Here is a 10,001-nt window from a genome sequence, read left to right as displayed (position 1 = left end):
GGCCCCAACTGCACTCAGACCAGGGATATTCTCATTGACTGTAGTGGTCAAGGGGGTAATGACACCACCATGCCACCTCTACAACACACCCTTCAAGCCCTAAACATGTGAATGCAGATCACATGATCATCATGTCCACACATCATGTGCAACAATCCAATTGCTATTATTCGTCTGTCTGTTTCTTATCACTATTGCCATGTATAATAAACAATGAACTAATGTCAGTCATGTATGCATGTCATGTGCTTCACAAATCTATGACTCGTGCTAAACAGGCTGAAAGTGAAGGTGGCTGCATCTCCTGCATCTCCTGCAGACTGAGAAGACTTCCTTCTTATTGCTTCCGCGTCCTGATTGGTCGAGCCGGTCCGGGAAGGGGCGTGGCCTGCGTCTGAGTCCTGGCACCAGTCTGCACTGCGAGCAGCGAAAGGTGGAGAGATTTACCCCATCATACACTCCGACTGTCACACACACGCATACACACACACGCATACGCACAGACACACACACACACACACACAGTCAGAGAGAAACGGGACGCATCCAAACCGTGAGTAGAGCCGCTCATTGTTCAATCTAACACATATATATATATATTTTAGGCGCATGTCACTGCGTGACTGTCGTTTGTTTTCTTGCGTCCTCGCGCTGCATCGTCTCCTCGTTGCCTCCATAAATAAGGGATGACATTGTGTCAGTTTCAAAGCGTAATTTAGGTCTGTAGCTGCAGTGGCATAGATGTGGGGCCTATATTTAGATCATTATATGGCGGCCAGTGTGTCTCCCATCACAATGGCAGAGGAGGATGGTGGGCGTGTGAGGAGGTGAAAAAGGAGGAGGGGGGGGGGGGGGGGGGGGGGGGGGGGGTTCTGTGTCTCATGCAGAGGTCCGTGGATTCGTGTCTCTTTGTTATGGTGGTGCCGCAGTCGGGATGGTACACCCCTCCTGCTGAAAAACCACCAGACTGTAGTACTCCAGAAATATTCCTCTGATAATCCTGCTTTGGCTCAGGGTGCTCCTCACTAATCATGCATGAGTGTGTATGATGTGGTTCAACCATTGCATGTAACATTTCTATAGATCCCGTACCTCTAATGTAATATTATTTAATTGTGGACTACAGTAAGCTATAAATGATTGTTTGTTGAGGTCCTTATAGTGTTGCCTGCAGGTGTAGATGGGCAGTTGCATGCACTGCTGAGTAAAGGCCTGGTTATGTAAAGGGGTTGCTTTTATGTTACACCAGTTTTAGGAAGAGTCTCAAATGTTCTATAGGGACTAAGCTTTCCGTTATACAATAATACCCCCCCCCCCCCACTCAACACACACACATACACTCACACAGACACAGACACTCACACAGACACAGACACAGACACAGACACAGACAGACACTGCATCCTCTGTCTGTGGATTAGGACACATTGTTCCACATTATGTTCAAAATTTCCCCTCTCTGCCTCTTTCTGGAGTCCATTTTCTCTCTGGTGTGCATGTGAAATCGAACACGCGATCAATGATAATGCATCCATGAGGCATCAATATATAGGCTACCGCCACAACTCGCACTCTCTGCAGTGATACTGTGGGACAATGGAAATCTTAATGCTACTCTTAAAGTCAAAATCGCTCTTGAGTTGGAGTAAACACTGTAGTGTTTGTTCTATATGTGATTATCGCGGCAGTTTACAGTCGCTATATGATGCAACGCCAACCAAAACCTTTGAAACTAAGACACGTGGCTGCACCATTATGTACAGTGGATATATACTGGAATCTAGTACCTTTTTCCGATATTGTATATTTGTGGGTACTACTGCCTGTTGGCTGTGGAAACTCTGGAGGCTGGTGGAGGATTCAAGACACGTTTGTTCTCTCTGCATTTGTCACATTTAAGTCCCATTATATTCCACAAGCATGGTTAACTATTTATTTCTTGTTAAGGTTCCACTTGCAAGTCATTCCATTAGCAATTAATCAACTATCTACTTTTTGCAGTTAATCAACAAGTAACAAAGTAGTGACGAAACATGTCCGATGTGACCTTTTTGAAATTGCTTTCTTTTTTTTGAGCAATAGTGGTAGAAAATAAGGAAATGGCTAGAATGATATGGACAACAGACCAATTAAAAACATCCTTTCGGTTAGTTCTCTCATATGATAAACAATGCAACTCTTTATATCAAGTTTGTTACTTGTTATTGTTGGATATTGTAAAATATTCCAGGGAAAATTACACAGATATATGATTGTGGACCTTTGGCCCATGTAACACACACTTGTTAATGGTAGACGTCTGACTTAATTATGTTGCAGGTATTTTGAGTAAATAACTAATAATTTGAATATAATGACTCCACAGTTATGTCAGATAGTGTTCAGAGCTCTTAATATGTTAAGTGTTTGGTTGTGATCACTGTTTATGTTGATACTATTGAATTTGGCTTCTTTGAATGAGTTAAAGGTTGCCATAGTTATTTATTTATCAGGTTACATTGGTCATACTGCATTTCTGCTGAAAATCATTGCCATGAACTCCAAGAAGCTCAAGGAACTTATCAAAACAAGGCAATGAATAAGTTCCCAATGTTTTTGTTCTCCCCGGAAGTGCAAAGGCTTAAAAGTGAAGTAACACGAAACCACGAAGATCGAGAGAACCTTGGTCAGATGAATAAAGTGGCCTTTGGCTCTGCCAAGGTGACCGTCCCAGTAACACTCTTATCAGGGTCTATCAAGCTACTTTATTGAACATTGGCTGAAAAACACTGTGAATAGAGTGACCCTCAAACATGCTTCCCATTCTGCCTGGCATGGTGAAACTATGATGTTTCCATGGTTCTTCTTGATAGGGAACAGTGATTATCTTAGATATTAAAATAACAAAGAGCCTTGATGATGGGTAAGTCTGCAAGCAGGAAGCTTGATGGATTATCGGAGATGCTCTAATGCAGTGCCTCGTGATGACGGACATGATGATGATGATGATGATGATGCAGTGACTTCTGAGTCAGGGATTACCATTCATGCAGGCAGGAAGTCCGTGTGCCATCCAACCAGGTATAGTCAACGTTTGCAGTCCATTTGCCAGGCAGTCAGCCGTTTAAACTCAACCAAGTTATGGAGCCAGTCAACCGAAGAAACCCACAACACAGACACTCAGCTAGCCAAGCATTCATCATGTCCTTCAGACAGAATAACAATGTCAGTGATCGTCAGCTGTTACTATAGGAAACGTGTAAACCCTGCAGTTCTCCAGTAAGTCAACAGACCAGGCAGGCAGAAGCGATAGAGATATGATCTAATAGTGCCGTAAAGCCCTCAGGCACTCTTAAAGCCCTTATAGTTGCTCTGTGAGATTATGTAACACCTGTGGATCAGAACATGGAGTTATCTGGAGGTGATTCTGCTTAATATCAGCCCGTATATGAGTCCATAGGGAGACATGTCCTAAAGTGAAAATCTGTTGACAACAATGTCTGTTTTCAAGGTTTTCTTCTTCCTCTAGCCACCGTTGTCAAACTGCATAGCAGTGAGAATGACATTTAGCCCATGACTCATGGTCTTTAGAGTGTAATACTATGACCTACACAGCTTGAACTGAGGTAAAGAATAAAGACTTACTGTAATGCTGGTGAATTAAGCCTTGCGCTTCAATATTTCAGTCAACATTATGCATTCTGCTGCTTTCATCACGACACGACTTTTACAGTTAATGCATCCAAATTCTGTTTTCAGGCTGTTTATGGCTTCTGTTCCTTGTGCTTGAATAATGTTAATTCATTTACCTCCGCAAGAACCAAGATGTAAAGCGTGACTCATCATATTTCATATTACCAGTGGAATAGCCGAATATATGTAATAGTAACTTTTTCTTACACGGATGGATAAAAGATGATACTTTGCCTGCTCCCTCACACAGTGGAAGTTCTCAAAGCTCTCATATACTCTGTTTCACGTTGCTCAGCACCAGATTCAAGGTACAATTAGTGAGTAGCAGACGGCCTTAGTGATATGCATTTAACAGCTGACGACATATACATATAGCTATTGTGCTCTCAGTATGTTGGATATGTGTAAGCCAGTGCTTTGTTGTGTTCACCATTAATTCTATCTACATATGGGCCTCATGCGTTTCTATTCCAAATATTTGAAAACCTCCTGTAGAATAACTGAAACTGTTTTTGGTCACAGTTTTTACTGTGTTGGTGTTGGAAACAGTCTTACTGGCAATATAACCGTGTCACCCTTGCTCGGTAATGAAAACACATTCATTGTCTTTTCCCTTCGAGCATGCGAAGACTGCCAAGCCAGCTTTACACTTTGCTGATGTATGGGAGCAATGTGTTGGAACCAGTAACTCTCGAGAATCCTTTCAGAGCATTTAATGAGCAACAGCAATTTTGATTCATTACCGAAGACCTTGGACATTAATAGAAGAAATGACATATTAGTTAGAAAGCATTTTTATTGCTTCGTTGGGGATGAAGAACCTGCCAGATTGCTTGAACTCGATCTTGCACATTACCTGAGCATGTCTTAAAAGACTGTAAAAGGTTGAAAATACACATTTAAACAGCTACCTAAAGGGAGTGCTGAGCTGTCATATTTCTTTTTTCCAAGTACGTTTCTAGCTTTTGTACAAAATTACAGCTCCAAGAAACTTTACCAAGCTAATATTTTAGCAGATTCTGCTCTTTACCCATGCATTTCATCATTTTTCTTTAATGCCTACCGCCCAAAAGTGTTTAATTATCCAGCACCAAAATTCCCAAGATACTTTCTTGTGGAAACTACACATATCTTTCTCTCCTGACACATCGGAATAAGAAAAGATGAAAAGACGCTACATTTTATATTGATCGTAAGTGTTCATGCTCATTGAGTGTTACTCCAAAAAGCAAAGGGGTGTTTTAAGTAGACGGCAACCATTTAAAGCCCCATTTAAACAACGGTGTTGCTCGGGGCCACTGAAAACGCACGTTTTTGAAAACGGCTCCCAAGGTGGAGCTTTTGAAAAGGCTCCGACTCTGTGTAAATGCAGAAAATGGAACTTTTGTGAACTGCTGTACATGCACACTCTGATTATAGTAAATAGTTCTGCCCATCCGTGAGACGGATTCATTCATTAATAAGAATACATTGTGCTCTTCACTCTTGAATGGAAGTGTTTTTTTAATTAAAGTGTTGTTGCCCTACATGAAAACCACGTAATTTTCAGTGTTTCTGCGTAAACGGACGTCATTTTCAAAATTGTACTGTCTAAACGGAAAACTTTTCTGAAACAAAAAGAAAAAATGACGTCACGATCAAAGTGACACGAAAACAAACTTCTCAAAGGAGCTAAAACACTGGACAGATTCACTGTAAGCTTCTTTTTTTTTCTTCCCTTCAATCACTAGAGGCATACAAAAATAATGTAGAGGATCCAAATATACTGTATAGTACCCAAGTTTAAGAAATCCCTGTCACATCAGGGAATAAAGCAGCAGGTCAGGGTGGTAAAGTCACACTGTCGCTATAGGAGCCTTTAGAAACACTTCCTGTTTCAGAAATTCTTTGATTATTGTGTTTAACTCATATCTTCAAATGTAAAGTTTTAGTCAACACAATATGGTTTTTAACACTGCAGTACATGCACCACATCGGTGGAATCAGACTGTGATATTGTTTATTAGCCTACTAAAAGGCCTGAAATGAATAAAGACTTACGATACCACTGGTTAGTTAATCTCAACCTGTACTGGGTTTCTGAGGCTTGTATCGGTCTCAATATTAAGAGTTGTAACACACCTTTATATATTCCTGATATACACCACTGAAATAAGTCTTTTGTGTGTCTTAATTGCAACCAAGACAAATATTGAGATATTGAAAATGTAACTTATGAAGCAAATAAACAGGAGTGGTCACATTTCACAAGTAGCCTTCTGACCTGTCTGTATATCTGGGGTGCGATGAATGGATGAAATCGGGGCTTCAGAAGCGACAACAAAGGTCATTCTCTCCTGCAGAGGAAAGAGGCTGAGATTCAGATCAGAGCTGGCATCATGTGGTAGAGCTGAGACAGGAAGGACAGGAAACACTGTGTATTCCTCTCATCCTCACGGTCCTCTTCCTGAGACCTTCCATCGGTGGAGGTTTATGATTTTAAACAAGCAAAGGTCAACTCTGTCCTGCTGATCCCAGCGGCTGAGATTTAGATCAGACCTGACATCACACTGTACAGTCGAGTGAAGGAAGCATGAGTACACTATGTCCCATCCACCGCCTTCATTAAAAACTCTGCCCTGTGCAGAGGATCACAACAGAGTACCGAGCAAAATCAGTTCGCCAAGTTCACCATCATCGTATGCCCCTTTAATTAAAGGTAGTTTGTTTAAAATTCTGAATTATGTCTTCTTTATTGTGTTATTACAACAGAGAAGTCGCCACCATGAACCGACATTGGCTTTATGGCCACTACAGCCTTATTGTGTCTTCAAGCAGAAACTCTGGTGATCAGATAGTGTTCGTGTCTGACGTCATTGCATTGATTTTTTTTTTTCTTTTTGTAAAACAGTTTCCTGTGCAAGCTGCTCACCATTCCTCTATGGTCCTTTTATTTGAATCATGCTGAGCGCCTTTTAACTTGTGCTCTGGTACAATATTGTAAGTTTTAAGCCACTATGTAACTTGGAGGTGATGTTGATGCTGAAAACAAAGCTGCATCGCTACTAGAAAAATAATATATGGACGACAAGTCACATCCGTCAGAAATGCACCATGAAGAGGAAAACAACATACAGTATACAACTCACATCTTTTTATTATTTTTTTATGCACAGACATGTCTTTCAAGTGGTAGAGCTGTCACTGCTCCGATCAACAATTCAATGAAAAGCCAACATTTGTATCTATATTAAAGGAGAAGTCCGTTCATCCACTCATCTTGTATAGAGTTTTAATCAATTCAGGTCCAACCCTGGACAGCTCTCTACTTTATCAGAGGGCAAACACATACACACGCCCACGTGTACATATGTACATATGCACACAAACACAAGCAGAATCACCAGTCAGCATCTAATCACTTTGGACCAATGCCTAAAGGAAAACCAATGTAAGCATATAGAATTGCAATCTCCACACAAAAAGCCCCTCAGCCACTACACCTCGGCGGTCCAAGGCAAGTTGGTCATTTAAATTAGATTTCTCTTCTCTTCATTCAGCCTTCATCAGAGGTGATAATACACCTTTCTTCACGAAAGCCTTCTTCATTATAGTGTAGTTACACGTAAATTATATAAGGATCTCAGACATGAGATTTAGATACAGTTAGTGCTCTAAATGCTTGAAAGAGGCAGGATACGTGATCCATCACATTTTTTAATGATATCCCCGCCGTTTGGCACGTCTCACCAATTTGTGCGACTTGTCTTCAAGTCATCACAGACAGAGCTCAAACACAAAGCACAGAGCCTCATCCGGCATATCTGCACAGTTTGTAATCGGGCCGCTTGTCTACACCTTTCTTTTATATGCTGAAGCTGTGTGGGTGTGCGTGTGTGTGTGTGTGTGTGTGTGTCTGTGTGTGTGTGTGTGTGTGTGTGTGTGTGTGTGTGTGTGTGTGTGTGTGTGTGTGTGTGTGTGTGTCTGTGTGTCTAGGTTGACACAGTGTGTTGTCAGCAGTAATCTAAACTGCTGCTCATCAGCGACACACTGTGCGTCTGAGTGTGTGTGTGTGTGTGTGTGTGTGTGTGTGTGTGTGTGTGTGTGTGTGTGTGTGTATGCGTGTGTGTGTGGGCTTGTGCACGTCAAGAAGGAGACAGCAAGGAGCTGCTGAGTCACCATGGCGACTTGCTGGGCAGCCATGATGAGATTTTGTTAACACGTTTGGCAGCGTGAGTCTGAAAAATGAAAAGCATTTCAAGTTGCCGCCTGACGTGTGTTTAGTTTTTTCACTTTGCTATTATTGTTTAACCGATGAGAAGGTCTATTTTCTCATGTGTCACATAAACTACTCATATTGCCGACTCCTATACTAACGAGAGGATTCCTCTGTTGCTGGAGCGTTTTTATCAACGAGAGGGAGAAAAAAAAGACCCTTCGGCATGATGTAACCCAGGCTTAAGTGACATGACCATCTCTTCCAAAGCCGACATCTCTGGACTGGCTAATGGACTCGCAGACACATTTCAGCTGTCTAGATTGTTACCCTCTAACTAAAATAGGACACTAATTTATTCTCAGCGTGTTCCAGCCTTGTCATCTTAGATGTTGACTAACTCGTTGAAAGACGCGGTCCGTCATTCTGGGAAGTTCCCCTCTTTGTCGTCTAAACCCCACAGATAAAAATAATGCTGATCGACTCATCTGGGTGGGAAGCAGACTTGCAGACTCTAATGGTGTCTCGCTGTACTGTCCCCTCGAAGCTGCACTCAGCACACAGTTTCACATTTGTATTGTGTGTAATAACGTCTTTTTATAGCATTTTAAGTAACGCTGTAACGATATTTGATGCAAGTATTCTGCGGCGAAACACGAAGCTGTGCTCGATTTTATATATCATTCTGCTCTCACTTATTGCTGTCTGATGTTTGACGCCACAGTCAAACATCTCCAGGAAATCAGAACTGTAGCATTTGACCTCATCACTCAGAGGACTGTCTGCGTTTGCTCAATATGAATGAATGGTGACCTCGCACTCAGTGCCACTGGTTTACCTTCACTGCAGTGGAGCCAAGGTCTGTACGACCGAGTGTGGAGAGAGTCCAGTGCGTCACGCTCAACTTTCAGACCATTTTAACTCTGCTATCTGAGTGCTTATAGTACGCTGCATTGAAAAGACCTAATGCAACATGACTGTGCTTAAGCACTCAAGATTAAGTGTGCAGTGATGTAATCTGAGACATTCTTTTATACAGGACATAAAAATAGGTGTCTGGAAATGTGTGTCTGGCTTGAAGTGCTTTATGAAATTAAATTCATCTCCTTCTTTCATCAAATTCGGCATTTTACTGATACATTTCAGTGCCCAAACACGCCTTATCCTCCCTCTAGCTGCATCCCCCTGCCTTTTGAACTGTGCATGAACCCTTCGGTAGGCTGGACAACAAAACTGAAAGCTGCTGTGTCGTCGTCCCCTTGCCATCTTGAATTGCCATTGTTGAGTCTGAGTTGCCGAGAGATCTCAAAGTGCTGCTCCAGCAGAGACGTGTGCCTCTAACGGGGCTGCATAAACACTATTTGAACTCATTATACTTCAGCAAAAAAATTAGAAGGGTCACGGCTGCATTGCAGGCTGCAATCCTCAGAAAAATAAAAAAAATAAATGGTTGGTCAATATCAAGTAGTTGAGGTAGAGGAAATAAACATGGGTTGATACATATGTTTTATATGATGTGGCATTGTGTTTTCCCAACCAGCCACGACTGAATGAATGGACGTGATTCTCGTTGTGTTTCCAGTTGCCAACAAGCACAATGAATGCAGGAGGGAGTAGCTCCGAGGGCCACTCGCTCCTCCATTCACCGCTGTTACATCATTAGGACAGATTTGGATATTGTACTGTGAGTCATGGTGGAGCTGAACTGACCTGCCGAGCTCACGCCGGTCCTACTGTGGAGCAGAAATCCGTTTTCATTCTGTGGTGGAATGATAATTCCACATCTGATCGGTGTGTGCAAAAAACCATCTCACATTCAGTCCTACATTTCCCAAATGTCATTACTATTGTTTTTGTTTTTTTACTTTGTATGTTCACAGATTGTGGTAATAACTCCACATTACCAGTAATTGGTGGCATTATTTTTGTCATAAACCACTTCCCCCTGCCTATGCACATGAACTTTTCTGTTTTCAAATGTCATCAGTCACAAGTCATATATTATTCCCCATACTTGTCTCATGTGCAGTCCAATATGACGCTGCCGACTCATGATTTTTTTTAGCTGTTAAAATTCTTGTGTTCAACATCAATGTGATTTCAGTGAGTGACGCTGCAGATTGCATGCACAAAA

The 10,001-nt window shown here is 41.8% G+C and overlaps 1 protein-coding gene across 1 annotated transcript in view; it reads left to right on the top strand.

Moving 5' to 3' along the window:
* The first annotated feature begins 385 nt into the window (after positions 1–385).
* The window catches only part of map4l (microtubule associated protein 4 like), a 78,304-nt gene continuing 68,688 nt past the window's right edge, over positions 386–10,001 (top strand). The window contains exon 1 of the mRNA XM_080465330.1: positions 386–553. The gene's annotated coding sequence lies outside the window, so the exon portion shown is untranslated. The remainder of the gene's footprint in view (positions 554–10,001) is intronic.

Source organism: Lipophrys pholis (assembly GCF_963383615.2).
Source record: "Lipophrys pholis genome assembly, chromosome: 1".
In the NCBI taxonomy this organism is placed as follows: Eukaryota; Metazoa; Chordata; class Actinopteri; order Blenniiformes; family Blenniidae; genus Lipophrys; species Lipophrys pholis.
This window is presented reverse-complemented; position numbering and strand designations above follow the sequence as displayed.